The 19,337-nt window shown below is 37.2% G+C and overlaps 1 long non-coding RNA gene across 1 annotated transcript in view; it reads right to left on the reverse strand.

Moving 5' to 3' along the window:
• Positions 1-12,243, reverse strand: part of LOC111029317 — a 55,228-nt gene extending 42,985 nt beyond the window's left edge. Inside the window, exons 1-2 of the long non-coding RNA XR_002603998.1 lie at positions 11,998-12,243; positions 11,791-11,926 (exon numbers count right to left, since the gene is read on the reverse strand). This is a non-coding gene — a long non-coding RNA (uncharacterized LOC111029317). The remainder of the gene's footprint in view (positions 1-11,790; positions 11,927-11,997) is intronic.
• Positions 12,244-19,337: the final 7,094 nt, after the last annotated feature.

Here is a 19,337-nt window from a genome sequence, read left to right on the forward strand (position 1 = left end):
TCGTAAAATACAGAAATATGCAGTACATGTCAAGAAATTATAAAATATGCAAAAATATGCAAAATAAAACTTTATATTTTGGATCTATTGACTATTAATTAAAACTTGTAGCTTACCTAGCTATTTTTTGGACCATTTAGAAAAAACATGCAAATGCATATAAATCTGAGCCCTATTAATAATATATGATATTTACGTAATAAATGGTAAGGATTTTATTTCCTCGTCTAGTAGCATAAACTTGTGTAAGGTCATCATGTAATGCACTGTATATGACTTTTGTAGACCGACTTTCTGATAGTATGAGTATAGTATGACATATCAATAGCAACCATTATGGTTTACCGTGGTGATCCTACGCATTTAACTCACGTATATTGTCACCTGCAGAATGATGAAAACATAGAATACCATCAAAGTGTGAAAAATTATACGTACATTGCGAAATCGCGGTTCCGGCATCAAAAATTTACTCAGTTCGCGTGACGTGTCTCCGCAGTCGTTCCAACACGCCGCTTTGCACTTTATCTGACCCACGGTTTCTCTCTACACGGTCTCTATAAGTCTTATAAACACGGGTTTATGTGTAAATACATAATAGACACGGTAAAACGCGACGTTTTAAATATTACTGCTATGTTTTATTTTTATTGTGATCGTCACACGGCTTTCTACGCGGCCGTTCACGATTTTTGAGTAACTATTATAATATTATTAAGCAACTGCTGACGACGAACGACGGTCTGTTAATAAAAGCAAATATTGCGAATAGGTATACAGCTTATTGTTATTGTTATCGTCACATAGAATGCAAGTGATAAAGAAAACGAAAATTCGTACACAAATAACAGTCGGAAAATGAGAGAGCTCCGAACTATCTGTTTGGGTAATGTTTTGAGTTACGTGTCAATACTGTAATATTGTACACGAAAAGCAATTATACGAATAATTGTCTATATTATACGTAGGTCCTATCCATTTCAACGCGGGTTCGTATGAAAAAACTTTAATTTGGTGTAAACATAATAATAATAATAATTTTATTTTTTACGATGTAGGTATGTACGCGTATGTTATACCTATTATACAATTTCAGTGATACAGCACGTGTATTTATATACTCGTATAATATTTGTATCGCAACATTCGTGTATCCACGAGTGTAAACAAAATAACGAGGAAAAACATGTTTGTCAGAGTTTAGGCCTTATTATCGTGTAGGTGGTGTATAATAATATACGAAATAATGATATTATAATAATATTACATCCTATGGGATTTCGTAATTTGGATTTGCATGATTAATAAATAAATAACACGGTTTCAGATATTTATCAAATAAGTAGTGCCTAACCTATGCACTACCTACAACACACACACACACACACCTATAATGTTTAATATCTAAGATAATAACAAAAATAATAACAACAACAACAACAACAATATATTATTATAATATACATAATACATGTATATTAAATGAGCTCTGTTGCATTCGAAACGCTCATTTGAAAAATACACACACATATAATTTAAAACATTAATATCATTATAATAATATTAGCGATAGCAATTGATTTCTGAACTTTTTTCCATACATAATAATTATTCAAATAATATATAAATAAACTCATGCCGGCTTTCTAAAATATAAACGACTTGAAATCGTACAAGGCGCCCCCCCCCTCTCCCAGCAGCATCTGCCGCAAGACCATAATAATATTATATCTACCTACCGCTCGTTAATCACCTCGTGTATAATATATTATATTATTATATGTAGGTACGCGCTTGTCCATAATTTTACAATCAATTAATGTAAAATATCTTCGACTGTTACGTCGTCGTTTTAATACGATTTTAATCGTAATGATAACCGTCAACGTTGATGCGTGTGAGCCTCCCGGAGCACTACGTTCGAAGCAGGTGCAACTACTGGCATAAATGCATAATATGTATAATAAATTGGTCTACGCAAGAAGCGCGAGTTCGGACTAAGCTATTTATAGTAGACTGACACATTTTTATGTCATATAATATTGGTCCTCTCCACCCATCCAATCACACTCAATAAATACAAGCGATAAGTGCCCAGATCAGACAAATTTTAAAAATTATTCACTCACACGAATTTATGACGTTATTTTCGATAACGGCCCTGCAGCTGATTACCAAAATGCCATTTTTTTTGTTGCGAAAACATCTATTGGAATTTAATTTTGACTCACCGAGACGTTTTCTCTGCAGTTCCACCACCATTTTGATTTCCATACTTACCCCTGCAGTTTTGAGAGACTCTTGACGCGTGCGTAGCTATTTTTTTTACAACTTATTTATATCATTGTGAGCATTATATCTATCCTTATTCCGTGCGACGACGTACCTTTACTCGTAGAAGCTTTGAAGTTCGAACAAACCGGTTTGGGCCTCACGGCTCACACACAATAGGTAAATAAACACATACACATATTATGAGTACCAATAATGGGCGGATATACGGCCACAAAGGATTTAATATTTGGAGATGCAGTTTTATAAATTTCAGACATAAATTTTGTAACTCGTGACAGCATATGCGATCCGACGGCATCTATACGACTATACCTAACCTATATTCTACAAATTTTAACTTTTGTATCTGATGTAAACTGAAGGCGGGAGGTAAATATACCATACATAGGTAGATAGAGGTATTTACAGAAGAGAACAAATATTTATTGTGATTTTGATTGATTGTTGGGCTGCTATTTTTTTCCAAGGAGAGGTGAATTATTCCATACGGTTGCAGTACTCACCCTTGATGTGCATGATGTGCTTATACTCGAGGAAAATGTATATATTATTTTATTACACACCGTGCAGCAAAGTCGTACGTGACAGTGCACGAGACGTGAACACGAACGTAATTTCTCGGTGTGCACTTTGACGACGATAATAAAATAACAACAATGCAATGAAGTACAATATGTAAAAACGTTTTTCCGCAAGCTACTCGCATATAATAATAAAATAATATGTGGAAAACTACTGCAGCCGTCGAGCTTTTTTCACGATCGTATTCGGTATAACGACGACGACTATCGTCTACGTCACACGTCATTCAAGCATATGACGATTATTATAAGTAGTGCAGTAATGTACGTGTGACATGTTATGTAATGTACGTTTGCAGTGTACATAATAAAATATATTATAATATTATGTACTAAATACATGTATAGACTATAGACGCCATCATTATAATATACATTCAGACGGGCGAGTGTAAAACGCGCGTGTTCGCACATAATATACACCGCGTGTGCGCCCAGACGTTTTGTTCCCCACTTCTTCCCTCCCCCCCCCCACCCGACTATTGTGCTATGATTTATACTTTTGGTCAAAAAAAAGTTTTTGAAAAAAAAAGTAATAACAATAATAATGACGATAAATATAAATAAGCCCCCGCCGGGAGGCCGCCGCGGGGGTAACTCATTATTGTTTCGTATATCGTTTGCAGTGCCGCAAACTGCACATAACATAATGGGTATAAAGGTACGCGTATCATGTTATTGTGCAGCGATTGCCGCCGAGATTTCGGGATTTTCACCTGTGCTCCAAAAACAAAATTAAAACGAGCTGCGCTATATATACCAACACACATATATCGTAATAATTGGCCCGAGGATTGCACCACGCTGCAACCTCATATAATATATACGCCGTTGAGGTGGACTACGGATCGTACGATGGGTATTCACAATATATATATATTATATACCAATACGGCAATATGTATATTGTCCATAAACAAATATTACTTATATATCATGCAAAACTGTTAAAAAACACGATACGAGAACGAGTACGGACGGGGACCTTATGTATACGTGTTCGTATATAGTTACGGCAGTGGTTCGGATAATATGATGGATTGGATTTGGTTTGTCGTGATGGTGTTCATGAAAAATCGATTTCCGAATGGGGGCGACGGGGGGAAGAAAAATTTTTACTCGGTAGCACGTTTTTTTCAGATAAGGGGGGGGGGCAAACTAAAACGGTGCAATAGTGCCGCAATACGTGACGAGGGGCGGTAGCAGTTGTAATAACGATAGGAGGGTTGGACATGCGGAGGGGCAGGGATGATTTATCTGTGTTCAAAAGATACACACACACACACACACACACACACTTGTACATATCTTTGTGTAGACCATGACGGATTACCTCTTTGACACGGTCGTATATACGCACACATCATATATAAGCTCGCACACACTCGCAGATACCTATATATAGTCGCTTTTCTCTGACCCACACACAAAACCTGACAGCCATTTTCTTAATGGATTCTTCCCGCAGGTATGGGCTAATAATACACATACGCTCACTCACACGGGCACAAGCATATAATATGATGTACTGCACAAACGCGAGCGCACGGTAATTTAAAGGTAGTTGCACCGCGCGAGTCCGGCGACTGGGCGAGGGGTGGTTATTGTGTGTGTGTGTGTGTGTGTGTGTGTGTGTGTGTGTGTGTGTGTGTGTGTGTGTGTGTGTGTGTGGCACGGCTGTACACTTATGGATAAAATACTATTCGGACTCTTGGGTTTCGAAGCGTATGAAATCGAAAATGATTGTTGTTCGCGGCTCAGGTACTTTGGTACTTATATATATATACTCATATATATATGCCTATGCACTAACGTACCTATATATAAAATATATATTATATGAGACGTTTTTAAAGGCTTATAACCACACAACCGCCACCGCAGTCTTATATTATATACAAGGGTTCATATATATATACATAATACAATAATACATTATATTGATGGATAAACGGACGTCGACGTGGCGCCGCCGCCGCCTCTGTCGGCCATGTTTGAAACACTCGTGGATAATATACAACACAATAATAATAATAATAATAATAATACCTACGTACCTACTCGTATTTATACACACATATATGTATATAATACACTATTACGGGTCGATTTTCGAGCCCTTTTTTCTTCGTGCCGTTTTTCCCGTTTCTATTGTACTGTATTTTTCACTCGTACACTGCGCACTACTATAGCACTATACATATTACAATAGTATATAGTATAGTTTTACTATATACATATACTATGTAGATTGTAGGTACACATCCATCTATGTATAATATAATACATCCTGATAAACAAACGCACTCGACGACAGTACATAATATATATTATTATTTTCGAGGGAGTATATATTATACAGTGTAGAGATGGAAATACATTATGTGCACAGGAACGATTACTACTATTATTATTATTTTTATTTTTATTATTGACGCCGCCCGCGTTTTAGTCTTGCGGCATACGGTCTGTGGCGATTTTTTTGCTTATAAGTCCTACAAAAATGTGCTCTCGAATATGACTCGAGGAGTCCTGCGAGTGCGCTCCAACGTGAGAAAAAATAACGCTTATATACCTATATTATTATGATATATTATTATGTTTACCAACTGCAGTTGCGGAAAAGTTCGCGTGTGAAATTTCCGTCGCCGCCGCACATTTTACACTCGGGCCGTTTTAATTGAACGGCAAATTGTCTTAAATCCCGCAGCGAACGTTAAAATAATAATTCATTCAAAACTAGTCTAACGACTTGAGCAGTATTTTTTCGTTAAAAACCTACCTGGTATATTATAGTGTTATTATATACGACGAAATGTTATTAACATAATAAATAGGTATACAATTAACGAAATGACTTTATACGCATGGCGAGTTCGTACGTATTGCTGTATACACACACTCACGCGCTAATATTGATTTTGCATAATTAATATTACTATTATCATACGTATATATAATATATTATATAGAAATGATTGCGAAACGTTGCATAATAAATATCACGGGCGAGTAATACGGATGATGCGGTAGGACAGTAATTAAAATTCGATAATAGATAGGAACATGCCTCTATGTATTATTATCCGGATGACGCTTATGATTTATTAAAATATTATATTAATGTGAACTCGGGTCTGAAAAACGTATTATGACATCATCACCAGATGTACGACGTGTGTTGCAGTGCCACTTTCGAATTAACATGAACAACTGTTGAAATATTGCATCAAATTAAAATGAGAAGAAAAAAATCTTCGAAAATAACAACTACCGAAAGTATCCAGGCAAAAACAGATTTATATAACTTAAAAAAAAAAACCCCTCATGCCCATTACTGTAATTTTTATTTTTATTAGTCGTTTTTATAGTAAATATTATTTATATAAACGCGTGAAAAGATTAAATTTCTAACATTTTTTTATTACAATTTTTGAGGAAAAGACTATAAATAAAACGAACGCAGAACCACATCAAAATAAATCGTATATACATAATATATATATATGAGCATTAAACAGTGACTATAGATGACCATAAATTTGTTGTTTTTTTACAAACAGGTTTACCGAGTTGAAACACTACTTTTTACTACAATATCTAAATTGATGTCTAATGGTACATAGAAAAATATATTAAACTCTAATTAGTTAATTATCACAAACATGTTTTTTTTTTAATCGATAAAATATTTAATGTACATAATCTAATATAATATGCATGGCATGGGAACTGACATATTTTGCGTTTATTACTTTACGAGTACAATTAATATTTGTAAAATGAAAAACACAGCCCGTGGTGTGCAAATATTTATAGCGAATCTTAAAATTTAATAATAAAAAAGTGTTTACCCGATCGATAGAGAATAGCATAAAAGTAACAAAATAAGTGCGCGATCATACAATAGACGTCAAATGTATGTTAAATCGCTAGGTAAGAAGAAAGTTTTTCGTGCACATATACATACAACGGGTTTTTTTCTTGTTGTCGTTTTGTGTTCACCCTTTTTCTTTATTCCTGCATTCTATCGGTTATACATTTTTACTTTATGATTTGTATTGTCTGCGCGCAAAGAGACAGCTACAAAAAAAAAATAGAACGGAAAAGCACACAAAAAAATACCGCACAAAGGTAATGGGATAATCAAAGGGAAAGAAAAGTATAACAACAACAAAAAAAGGAAATGTTTTGTGTCAGTGTGTTCAAAAGCGTTTTAGGGTCTGCTCGGACCCGAAAAACTGTACATAAACAACATGTGCTCTCTATCGCTCCGTGAAATGATCGACACATATTGGGTTAAATTTTTTTTTTCACATCAAGCACAGACGCCCCGACAATAAACACTGATTGATATATGAACCTCGGAATTGTATGCCCTGAATGTACATTATAAGACTGTAAGTGCATACAACAATAGTGCTTTTGACATTTTAAATGTATAATAATAGGACATTCACCCGGTCCGGTGTCCAACACGCTTTACCATCATATATTATGGGTTTATAGTATAATAATATACAGCAGTTTTTATCAACGTCCACGAATAATAATATATTAGACAGGGACGTATATATGTACGTTATATTGTATGGGTAGGTACCTATCAGTTTTAGAATTCCTAATGGAACGAAATAATAGAGATTAAATGATAAGCGACTTCGGATTTTTAATTAAAAACAACTATAAATCCGCTGGAACGGGGAATGAGGTGCGTATACCTAGTATGTATGCATGTATGTATGTTTAATTCAAAAAAAAAATCTATCTTATAATGTTATAATATTATAAAGCCGTATAAATAACGCGCATGCGTGTACAATAAATAACAAAGTACATAATACGACCAATAATGTGTATTTACTATTTAGGTATACGCCGCCGTAAGCAATAAAATAATATAATGAATCGAACGAACGCGCGCGCGGGACACCGAGACCGACGAGTTTTGAAATTCGTTTTTATTTTTCGTCGGCGACGACTGTATATAAGTTAATCGCAATAAATCGCGTGCATTGTGATAAATCACACACACACACACACACACACACACACACATGAATAATGTATATTATACATATGCAATATGCAGGTGTGAAATGCGAATTATTATCGTTGAAAACGTTACAAAAATAAACTTTACGAGCACTAACATTATAACGTTATTATGAAGTTATAAATTTATAATTCTCAAACACGTGACGAAGTTATTATGTATAGTATATACCTACCTAATATAATATAATAATTATTATATTGTATCTGTTGCCGAGTTTTTAGGACCGACTATACGAGTGTATTATGATTTACACAAAAATCTTATATGTGCAGTGTTCAAGTCGTTAGCATTCATGCGCATTCATACACATTATATATTATTATATTATACATTATTTCGTAAGGATATTATATCGCGCCGATTCGCCGCGACTGAACCTTTTGTCGCGAGCCCCGTTATTGCAGGACGTATACGCGCGGCGGCGTGGTTTGCCAATTCTCCCGTCGACCGGAAAAAATAATAATCATAATTTCTTCACATACACCCTCTGCCTCCCCGCGATAGGAGAGAATCCATCGACTTTGGAGACGACAACGGTCTGATGTGTACACATAAAAAATACGAAATAATGATATTATACATCTCTTTGACGCGTTTCGTGCACGCGACGATATCGTCGTAATTCATCGTGTAATATCGCATATTATCACGAGTAATATATTATTATTATTATTATTATTATATGCGTGCGCAGTCGTACGTGAATCGTTATAATTTGATCGTGCGAGCGCGTATTTATGATGACGCGGAGTGAGCGGCACGAAATCGAGTGCGGCGGCGGCGGCGGCGGCGGCGGCGGAGAGGTAAACTTAAAAGCCGAAGCGAAGTAGAAGAAATATTATACGCGTGTGGCGACAACAGATGGCCGTAAGCACTGTCCGACCGACCGCCATAACGACGCGGTGGCTGTGTAAAAACGATTGTCATGCCGCCGTCGTCTGAATCCGCTCGTCGTGTGCTTGCATGTATATGCGTGTATGTATATGTAATATGTATATGGCATTTGAACGGCTTTTCGATGTCGTTTTCGGGCTCGGCGAGTGTATAATTTCGGAGAAAGACGGCTATAACACCGCAGCGGAGATATAGACAGACACGACGGGCAAAAAAAATAAACGTGTTTATAATACAAAACTGTATACAATATACAGTAGTTATATATATGTTAACCTGCCGCCTCTCCACTAGTATATATATATATATACGTCTTACATATATATACTTATATGTGTATATGTAAACCAGCTGTGTTGATGATGCCGAAACGGACGTGTAATTTAAGTCGGCTCCCCTAAACACTCGCTGCACACTCGCGCGCGCGCGTGTGTGTGTGTGTGTGTGTATTTAGATTGATGGAGAGTTTTTCGCCATACCAACGTTTTATATTAATGCATTTCCGCCCTTTGCAGCAGCAGCAGCAGCAGCAGCAGCAGCAGTAGCTATACACGCCGTACGCAGCATTATATAATTTATACCGTCGGCGAGAAGAAGAAGAAAAAGTATACACATACACTTATGTTATATGTGTGTGTGTGTGTGTGTGTGCATGTGTATGTAATGCGTGATATATGTGTACTCGAGGAGCGTTCGTGTTTATATATATATATAGGTACGAGCTATAGTGTGTGCGGCCGCGGAGAGAAAGGAAATTTAATCGATTTATCGGGGTGTAACGGTGCGCGGTGTGAGTATGTGTGGAAACGAAAGGCGTAGACAAATGGACGTGCGTGTAAAATGGACCGGAATGGTCTTTGCAGTCGGCCCCCGAGGGTGGGAGGGGTGATAGGAGGCTGCGAACTGAAAATAAGTGTGCGGCGAAGGGGTTAGACTGTTAGAGCAGCAGCAGCAGCAGTGGCGGCGGTGGCGGCGGAGGTGCAGGCGTGGGACGACGTGTGCAGGGCGAGAGAGGGTTAAAAGGTTTTTATTTTATTTATTATCGTTATGTATTTTTTTTTTTAACCAGTTGCCCTGGCCGTACGCTATAATAAATCTCAGCGACTTACGTGCACGCACAATAAAACATCCCGGAAAGGTTCCGTTTTACAAATGTCCACGGACGGACCTCATTTAAGGCCACGCCGAGGCCCGAGCACCGTGTGGTATAATATGTGTGGTACCCATCGTACATAACTTAACCTGACCGCCTCTCCGAACGCGCGCATAACATATTACGTGATATTCACTCAAACATATGTATACAACGGACACACACACACACACATCGCATAATGCGTGTACTTTAGTCTTCAGCAGACGAGGTCGGAGACTGTGATGACCGCGCGCCGTGGGGTAGTTATTTATATTGTATATATACCTATACATATAAGTTTCTTTATTATGTTATTATTATTATCGTGTAATGGCTAAGGTTCGAACGAGAACAATATAACATATAATACTGTCCAACATATATATATATATATGCCATATTATGTACAATGTAATGATGAAAAATGCTGGGATATTAAATCGCACGCAATGTATTAGTATTCCGGTCGAGGTTTTCGTCTCGTATATATACTGCAGACGGACGGACCGGAGGAAAAAAAATGAAAAAAAAAAAATCACAAAAACATATTTCAAACCATCGTTATAATATAGAACAATACTATTATTGCGCACCGTGTGTGTGCGTGTGTGTAAACTGTATACAAATAAGATAAAAACGTATAACGACGATATAGGTTGCTACAGGGCGGTCGCTGACCGGCGGCGGCGGACGTTAAGATTCCACAAATACGATAAAACCGAAAGAAAAATTCGGTAAAACGAACACACCGACGACGACTTGTCCACATGCTGCACCACATGGTATATAACACATATATAGCGCATAGGTATAGTGGTTGGTGTTCGTTGTCGCAGACCGTCGTCACATATCATTAGGTCTGTGTCCGATATAAAAACGGGGAAAAGAATCGAGCATGTTCAAAGATCGTCGGATAATAGCCGCCGTATAGAGTAATGCTTGGAGAAAAAAACAGATCGAATAACAAAATAAAATATATTGTACGATACGATATTGATAATAGACGAGCGTATATATATTATTATGCGGCCCCGGACACGTTTCCGATTCGACGATTTTCGCGGAACCGAAGGGCGTGTAGGATTCGTAAGCGATTTTCTCACGCTCGTAAATAATGCCTTATCGGGAGCACAAACAGGTGGGTAGGTACATACAGTATAATAGTGTAAAAAAGCACAGTGGACTCGAAGCGGAAATATATCACCGCCGTGTCACTGTGCTGGTTATAGGTGTGAATTCGGTGACTTAAACTATTCTCTACTATCGCAGTGTGATTACGTGTTGCACTGTATTTGCCACCGAGTATTGTACCCCCCCCCCCCCCTACGGGGCACGTTCAAGACTGGAGTAGTGCAGTGGTAAGCTCGGGATGACTGCGATTACGAACGATTCTGTGGCGCGAGGAAAAACGCGCAACGCGCGACTATCGAAAAACGATTTTAAACTCTCTAGCCACAGCGGCCCATCAAAACATATTATATTATAATGATACAATGTTATTATTATTATTGTATCTAAGACGTGCCCGAGCCCGTGCGCGTTTCGGTTGGTTATCGTTCGTAAACAAAAACATACGTGAAGCGGACAAAAAGCAGAAAGGCCCAGAGAGAGAGAGAGAGAGAGAGAAATCCTTCGAGCCATTACACACCAAAATATTACATCGCTGCGTCGTATAGACATCCAAGTGTCCAATACTCCAATGATGATGATGATGCAAATAATAATAACGAACACCGAAAGAAGACCGATAGGTACATACCCTGGAGCACGTATATGAGTGTTGTATATACCTATAACCAGTATAACCTATACCTCGGAACGTATACCTGACGGGCGGTACATGATGGCTTTTCATCGCCGTCATCGTCAGGGATTCGGAAACGTATTAACGCGTGCCGACACGTTTACCACATCGGAGTCAGGCATCATCTTTTCTTCCTCGATTATCCATTTCCGATATACCTATGTATAATAATATAATATTATGTGTATTGTGTATATTATTCAACGTGTTACTCGAAGAATAATAGTACCTATGTCATATGCTGCAGCGGTGTTGAAGTGTGGACTGTGTGGAGGTCACTATGGCCGCCACTCCCTCCCCAACAATTATTGTTGTCATTCGTAACTATATTATTATTATTATTATCTCATCTCGTTCCAGTACTCGATTCTCTTTCAGAACACCATTCGATGTATCTCACGATCAACTTATTCGTGTATGACGTATTGTACATAGCCGCAGCTGCACTGGGTCCAGACAAAATGCAATACTAAAAAAAAAAATGTAGTAAAAAGCAATGCGTGAATAGGTACAAAAAATTGTTTTTTTTTTGCATTTATAAGTCAGACGATTATTATGTGTGCGTTATAGGTAAAATTCGTATTTCCAAACCCAACACAAACTTTCGTGCCGACAATTCAATTATACGTACGTATGCATAATACATACATTTTCATTATACTACCTAAATTATAATAAAGTGTTTGACAACAGACTTTAATATTATTATGTATAATGTATATTATGCAATATAAATAATATAAATTATAATTATTGCTGCAGTATAATCGACGACGCGTATTATTGTGCACGGCCCCCACCCCCGCCACGGCCATGGTTATACAGCCGTTGTATATATGTATATACCACTACCGCGGTAGTATAATAATACCATGGTTGCCAAGCCGGCGGGCGGTTTATATTAGTACGCACATAATACAACAATAGTGCGGGACGAGATGATGCTTCGGAATTTATAGGCCGCCGCACCGTGTGTGAGGGACAAAGCTGCTGTATTCAACACACGCACATTCGAGCGCGTAATACCGAGGACGGCCGACGGTCGGATGTCGGCGGCGTCGAGCAGTGATGATAACATTAATAATAATATTATATTCGTCAGATTTCTGTGCAGCGCAAAAGTTATACAATAATAATAATAATAATAATAACGACATAATGTGCTTGCTGGGAACGATAATAAAACTGTTTCGGAGAACCACCACCCCCGGTTTAGGTTTTTCCATGTTTTTATTTTTATTTTATTTTGTTGCGCGCGTTTTCTATTTTCTTATTTATTCCCGTCATAAAGCGTTTTCGTACGTTTATAAATGAGGGCGTGGGGATGTGCCATGCGTGAGGGCGAGAGGAGCGGTACACCGATAAAACGCTTTAATACAATTTTTTTCTTTTATGTTTGCATATACATGTATAGCCGCGTAAACATGGTGTATGCTGGGACGCGGGGAAAGCCTAATAAAAACGTAGCTATATATAGTGCGACAAAATGAACATACATGTATACGCTCCTAACAAGGTCTGCGACGGAAAAATGTATAAACATACATATACTCTTCCAGTATTACTTGTAAAGTTGTAAAGCTTACAACCGTCTAATTTTTCGAAACTTTTTACTGCGTCGGTTTTTAAATGTAGTTGCGTCCAATCGATGCGTGAAACGACACTCACGCGCTCCGCGGACCACTTGAACGTCTTGAACCATGACGTATGAATTTAGGACCCAGGACTGTAGATATTTTCGCTTGCACTTCTATTACTATTTACTTCTGAGGAATGAATCGCGGTTCTGTTCTATACCAACGGCTCGGTGTTCGAGAAATATTCGTGCTGCACAAATGCTGAAAAACCCTTTCTATAAATATAAAATATACCGAGAATAAGCACAACCGTCTTTCTGACGTCGACCTTCGGGGTCGTTTTTCGTACCGAAAAATAATTTACGAGAGATCACGCATGTTGAGGTCGAATATGGTGTCATATTATCTAGGATCGAGCTAGGTATTTATCATTTTTCGGTGTGTTGCTTTCATATTTTATTCCAGATAGGGTACCTCTTTGATTATATATTATACAACTACGCCTGGTCCCAAAAATCGTAAATCTGCAGGCCCAAAGCACCGCGGATATATAATTTAAAATAATTTAATAAAATATGCAATGGTGATGTAACAACACGCCATACTCAAGTATCCATCGCCGTGTAATATTCACACGGTTATTGGGTTATTGCGATAGGTACGCGGAAACGTATGCGGTGTTCACTTCGCCGAAGAATATAATACTTACCTACCTATGTATTATTATATTTTCGCATAATTTTACAACGATGTGTGTACCCAAGTCGTTTCGGTCTGTTTTTCGGAAACCAATGCGATTGTATAAACCGTAGGTAATGGAGCATTAAATTATATTTATTTTATTGCTCGAACGATCATATTAATGTAATTTCTACTGCCAGCTACGTAACCTCAATTCGGTCCTTCAATTATTTTGATTACTTCAATTTCAAATATTTCTGAATCGAAAACGAATTATACGAAATTAAATAATAGTATTTCTGCGAGCCGGCCACGTCCAACAAACAACTGAATAATCGTAGAACATTGTGACACGGACTGCAGTATAAAATATTATGATAAGCAAAACAATAATAAATTTGACAATAGTATGTTCCATATTTTATACGTCCATCATAGAGCTTGATAATATTCACTATAATTATTGTACATAGACGCATATACGGTGAATTTGTTTTTCATTTAGTACAAAACAACTTGTCATACTTAAATATTCAACCTACTGACTCTCCGTCAATTTTATAGAGATCATATCACTTCTATAACACCTTGCGTATCTGTATACATAGGTACATATTATGGAATTTATTGTTAAAATCGTATCTATACATTAGTAAAGACTTTAGTAGTTCATCGCAAGAGTATTGTGATTTAAATAATACAATATTATAAATCGTAATTCGTAACGATTATAGTAGCACACACATTATGATGTTATTATTAATATTATAATAATTATTTGTATAGGACGACAATCTTCAGAACTGCCATTCCGCCTGGCTACTATTATTATTATTTATAAAAGAATATAACGGCTCCCGCCGAGTCATTATTATAATATAATATGTCTTATTTATATATAGTCATAAAAACGAGCTTTATATCTTTGGCTGCCGGCCGTTTTCCGCTCTGAAACTCCCACCGCTTTCTCGGTGGCGGTCTCGTCTGCATATATATAACAATTACCGAGTCAACGGTAGTAGTTTATGGTTATCGGCGTCTAAACCACGCGGTGACTTGGTCACAAAATTTTCAAAACTTCTGTATAGGTATTCAATGCTGCACGTATCGCACTATATATTATTTTACATGTTATATATACATACTCTGCGGGAAAATTATACGCCCATGTTTTATTATGTATTCGCTGAGGGAAAATCGTACTGAAAAAGTAAAAAATATATAAAATATCTATTATTTTTCTTGGTTAGCAACGTCATCGTCGTCGAAGTCAGGCTTACGAGTCGTGTAACCCCGAACAATCCGCCTCAAGCAGGCATCACGAAAGTAGGCAGTGCAGCTTAACTCTGCCATACTCGTCGCGAACGGAAACGAAAAGCCAATAAGGTTTTCCTAATATACGGAACATGCCAATAATAATAATAATAATATTATTATTGCTTGTACACGTGCCGCAACGTAAATTATTACGGCGAGTAGTAGTACTTGAGCGGACTTGTGCCTCCTCTCGCTGTCCCTGCGCGCATAACAATATTATTATTATAATGTATACCGGCTGTAAATAAAAACTCGCACAAAGAACATAAAAAATGCAACGGTTGCAGCTCTGGTACACTACGCGGCTACATAAATAATAATATTATCATGTATAGGTTGAGCACAGATTTTACGTATACAATATACCGAAATAAATTACACGCTCCGCGGCGTTAGATTTATGTGTTGAGATTAGAAAACGGTCAACCGGTTATATTATTACGTTTTCCTCGGATATCTCGGAATAATAATTTCTTAGGGTTATTGCTTATTATTACTTATTATTACTGTTTCGAATAATGTGCTGTTCAGTGCGCATCACACACACGCTGGCTCCCATGTCGTGTTCGGTATTCAATACTATTATAATACCTGTACGCGTACACACCTCGTGTGCATATCATGTTGTAGGATGTACACCGACGTTGTATTATTATTATTTTTATTATAGATTGTTCGGCGATAATATAATATAATATATAATAATAACGAAAACGCGTCTGAGATACACAAGCCCGATATAATGGTGAGCGCGTATGACCCGCACACACGCATATTAATAATAATAATAATATAACGTCATCGTGTGCCCGGGTAGTATCGCACGCACCCCAAATGCATTTTCCGAACCGATAAATAATTTTTTTTTTTTAAATTACCTGGCGCGACGCGTATATACATCATGTTCTCCGCGCGACCGGCAAAGGCCCCTCCCGCACCCGTTTCCCTCGTCACGGCTATAATATATCCCCACGGTCCACAGAGCGCATTATGCGCTCGGAAATAATGCTCAAAAGACCTTGTGCAGGCACTCGTAGTGTTTTGTGTGCAACGACCACTCGAACGCGCTCATAAAGAGCACAAGTGAGGGAGACGACAGCGGAGAGAGCCGAAAAGAATATCGAAAAAAAAAATATGTATTATCCGCACGTGAAAAGTATTATGCACACGCACACCACGAACATAATATATGTAGGTAGATATATACATATATATATATTATATGTATTTATATACAGAGAGAGAGAGAGAGAGTGTGTGTGTGTGTGTGTGAGTTTCCCTGCGAGAGTGGGCTCTATGGTTGCAGGCCGAGGCAAAGAAAACGGCCGAGAACAAAAGCGTCGATTACGGCGATTATCTTTTTTTTTCTTTTTTCTCGTTTCTAAAAATGTCAGTCGTTAAAACGTCCGTGCCAATAACGATAAATTACCCCCGCAGGGACCGGCAATTACAATTTTTTTCTCTGTTCGTACGAGACCGTATACGAAACGCGCGGGGTTGCCAAATCGAACTATTTTATAGCGTACGGCCGACTTCCCCCTCCCCCCTCCGCCACGGATAACCGTTTCAATCCAAAATATCGTTTCTCGCCCGTAGTTCGTATATTATTATATACGTATATACATTGGGTCCTGTAATCACCTAACCGTAAGACCGTTTCACCTCTAATGACGCTATTAATTTTAAACAAAAATATAAACCTATATAAAACTATCTAATTGTTCCACTCGGTTTAAAGGGTTTTATGCCATTAACCGATTTGATACACGGCTCCATTATTTTATTTCGTTCGTGTTTGTATTTTTTTCGATGATATTCCAATTCAAGTTTCTTATCGTACACGCGCGCCCTATTATTTTCCAACTCATGCAGTGTGTGTGTGTCTCTGCTCATGTATTTTTTAAATCACAATAATAAATTATTTTAATATGACGATCGACGTCCGTCATTAAGTCCTGTCGGACATGTTGTATTATGTTTCCATGCGAATATTCCTTCTCCCAGTATAATTTCCCTCACGGCGATAACACAATATACCGGTATAAAATCCATATATCCCGGGCAAACTATATTATTCAAATAAATCCCAAGAGATTACTTTTCATTCCGAGTGTGTATATGTGTGTAGGGAAATGCACATAAATCTGAAAATGCGTCTTAGAAGAAGACTTTTCTTTTCAATTTCCAGCAATAATACTTTCAGCGTTCACCAAACGTAAAGACAGGCATATCGTATTCGTATATATACATACATATACGGAGTGCTACTTGTACACCGATGATTTATTCATCAGACTCCTCCCCGTGATCCGAACAAGGAGCATCGAAGACATGATTGCTCAGACGAAATAAAACATTCGGGGAAAAGTAAAACCGTAAACGCCTTTTTTACCTACCTACGTATATCAAATTATAATGGCCAACGCATATACCCATTATATTACAATACAACGCTTTTATTTAATTCCGCCTAATTGGGAATCACGCCGTACATATAGGCACTTGAAACACCGTACCATGACACCATGTTAATTCATTCCCAGGTTAGTATAATATACCTGTATACAAGGAATAGATACCCCTGCAGTGTCTTCAGTTTCTACCGGTTCTACCCACTACTGTATACTGCGTGGAATGTGCATCAGCATTTTACATTTAATGACTATTATCATTTTATGGGGTTGCTATATTTTATAATTTACAATGTGGATACTCCGACGTGTAAAGGATACAAAAGAAACTATACTGTCTATACTACACAATGAAATCGTTTGGATCTAAAATTGCTTTCATACCTTTCATGCGCGTCCCTTTCATTCTATGCTCGGTCCCAAACCCAATTTCCTACGAAATATGTTTGATCTATTTTTTTTTTTACTTATTAGATGATTATGATCTCTATATGTACGGAATTACACAGGCGTCAGACTCCGCCGGAAACGTTTGACGAACATATTGAACGTAACTTCACAGCCAGAATTTATTACCTATATAATATATATTATGGCTATATAACCTACGCATACATAGGTACATAAATATAAGTAACTATCCTGACCTTTTTTCAAACTCCACATAAAAACGCCATTATACATTTTTATACCACCATTTTCCCCTTATATGGGACGAGATATAAACAGCGAATTTTAACGGCGCAAATGTGTCGGAGCTTTGAGGTATATAATGACAAAAGATTAAACTACTTTTCTCGACATTTTTTAACAAAACGGTTTTATTGAAACACGATACGGTCTTACGAAAATGTAAACTTTCTCTATGGATATAATTATTTAATTTGTATGCATTCACAATTAAGTTCATCAAAATATTTATATGTATGGTATTATTATGCACGTATAAAATATTTTTAGGTATCACATTTTGTGATAAATCTAATGTATCTTCTTTTCTATTTTTTTGCGGCATTGACGGCGCTGTCGAGACTGTTTAGAGCACTACGTCGACAAAATCCTATGTATCCATTCGTATATAACACAAACACGACCATATATAGCAATTATTATGGTAGAAATGTTTTCATTTACATGTCGACTAATGAAGACTATATAGAAACATTTTTTGTGATACATAAAATATGTAAAAGCAGTTCGTGCCCCTTACCACTTACTGCAGTCGAAAGTCAAAGCCATACGACATTTTCCAAACCTCTTTTGAACTCGCATATATAATCATAAACATATCAATTCATATTTATACCTACTGCAGTTGTGACTTGTGGCGGTCTTGACGTTTTGAATTAATACAATATTTTATACCTAGTTGTAGTTGTCAGTTTTCGAGTTTGTACGGTACCTTATAAATTTATGATAATATCAAATGATATACCTCTACGGGCATAAAGCAAGAAGAAAAACGAGCTTTGTCGGCAGGATTAACGATTAAGGTTTTTCGCAAACACCACTCTCCACGATAACCATATAATATTTTATAGGTTTAGAGATATCTATACTCTACACGGTGTAAATGACGGCAT

This window comes from Myzus persicae, unplaced genomic scaffold, assembly GCF_001856785.1.
Source record: "Myzus persicae strain clone G006 unplaced genomic scaffold, MPER_G0061.0, whole genome shotgun sequence".
Classification (NCBI taxonomy): domain Eukaryota; kingdom Metazoa; phylum Arthropoda; class Insecta; order Hemiptera; family Aphididae; genus Myzus; species Myzus persicae.